The sequence below is a fragment of the Carlito syrichta genome, unplaced genomic scaffold (genome assembly GCF_000164805.1).
Source record: "Carlito syrichta isolate Samal-C Ts95f unplaced genomic scaffold, Tarsius_syrichta-2.0.1 Scaffold312035, whole genome shotgun sequence".
Classification (NCBI taxonomy): Eukaryota; Metazoa; Chordata; class Mammalia; order Primates; family Tarsiidae; genus Carlito; species Carlito syrichta.
Window position 1 is genome coordinate 63,521 of NW_007256131.1, and position 2,221 is coordinate 65,741.

The following is a 2,221-nucleotide window of genomic DNA, read 5'->3' on the forward strand; positions in this document are numbered from 1 at the left end:
GCGGCCTGGCCTGGGCTATTTAAATCTGCCGATGGCTCATCCCGGGGCCCGGCGGGACTCTGGGAAATGTAGTCCTGCTGCTGCGCTGGGCTTGGCCTGGGCCTGGGCCTCGGCGGGGCACGCGTGGGCCCTGGACCTACGCCCGCTTTTCCCAGCTTCCCTCTGAGCAGTCCGACCCCCGTGAGCCGGGCACCGAGGCCTGGCTGCTTGAAACTGCTTCCACGAACGGGAAGGTGTCAAAGGTGTCTCCAGGTCCCAGACGGGGTTAACCAGGTCACTGACCGCGGCTCTTGGGTCCCTGGGGCCAGGCCCCACTCCTCCCTCTATGACAGTATTCATTAAGCTGGTAGGCTGTTTTTTGTGTGTTTTTTTTTATCGGTCTTGAACTGGGCTTGAGTGCACCACAGGCCAATCAAATGGCAATTTTTTTTAAATTGTAGAGACGAGGTCTCGCCAAGTTGTCCAGGTGGGTCTCGAACCCGTGGGCTCTGGAAATCCACTCGCCTCTGCTTCCCAAGGTGCTGGGATTACAGGCTGAGCCACTGAGCCTGGCCAAAATGGCAACCTTGAGGTTCGACTCTCATCAGAGGGAGGGGACGTGAATGAGTTGGCCCCTTGGGGGTTGCCTCCAGCACCCAGAATTTTGCAAAGGGCAGGAGTGCTATAGCAGTCGCAGGCAAGCCGTACATAGTGACTGGGTGCCTGGCACTGCTCAGGGTGTGGGGCATGCCACAGAGTCAAGCCGACGCCCTCTCTGTCCCTGAGAAGCTCACAGCCCAGTGGAGATTGAAAGAATTACCTCGACTCCTGGGGTGAGGGGGAGGGGTTGAAGAACTACCTACTGGGAACCATGTTCACGATGGGGGTGACATGTTCAATAGAAGCCGAAACCTCACCATCACGCACTATACCCATGTAACAAGCCTGCACATGCCCTGGGGTTCGAGACCCCGCCTGGGCAACTTGGTGAGACCTCATCTCTACAATACATTTTTTAAAAAATGAGCCAGGCGTGGTAGCACGCACCTGTAGTTCCGGCTACTCGGAAGGCTGAGGCGGAAGGATCGCCGGAGCCCAGCAGGTGGAGGCTGCGGTGGCCGGGAGCGGCCACTGCACTCCAGTCTGGGTGACAGAGTGAGACTCCAACTCAAAAAAATAAATAAATAAAACAAACAAACAAAAAACAATGAAAGTGCGGTGGCTCACGCCTGTAATCCCAGCACTTTAGGAGGCCAAGGCGGGAGGATCGCTTGAGTCCAGTTGTTTTAGACCAGCCTGGGCAACATAGTAAGACCCCATCTATACAAAAAATAAATTAAAAAAACTAAACAGGCGTGATGCTAGATGTCTGTAGTCTCAGCTACTGGGGAGGCTGACATGGGAGGATAGCTTCAAGGCTGTGGTGAGTTATAATCGCACCACTGCCGTCCAGCCTGGGTGACAGAGTGAGAACTTGTCTCTTAAAAAAAAGAAAAGGAAAAGGAAAAAAAAAATGACACATGTAAATGATCACAAGTGTGCACAGAACCAGGGATCCTCAGGGAACATCCACCCCTTCCCTAGGCATCTTCCTGTTCTTGGGAGGCGGTGGGTGGGCCTGGGTCTTCGAGGGTGGCCTCCTGCCTCCGTCTGGACTGGGCAGATGGGCCTCGGTCACCCAGAATCGTGAGACTGGGGAGTTTGCTTCCGACTCTCTGATTGGGGTGGGTGGGGGGAGCCCTGGTCAGGGGACAGTCCGCTCTACAGAGGACCAGGAGGCTGCGTAGCTGGCATGGGGCAAAGGGGCATGGGGAGAGGCTGCACACCCAGAGGGCAGCCCAAGGGGGCCCAGGGAGGACTCAGAATAGGAGGCAGGCCTCCCTGCATCTACCTGTGTGACCTGTGTGAGCCCAGAGTTCCCACAGCCCTTTCAGGGCTGACTGAGCCTGGGCTTAGGAGGAGAAGCTCCTTGTTCAAGTTCACCAGGAGAGTCAGAAGTGAGCTCCCTGGTCTCATGATTCTGGGTGACCGAGGCCTGTCTGCCCAGCCCAGGTGGAGGCAGGAGGCCGCAGCCTTTCTTCAAACCATAAAGCCCACTCTTGAAGTCCCAGGCCTATCCCACCACCTCCCAAGTACAGGAAGCTGCTAGGGAAGGGTGTTTCCAGGCCTTAGGGGACCAGCATACAGGCTCCGGAGTCAGGCAGATGGGGCTTGGCCATCTCTCCTTTTTTTTTTTTTTTTT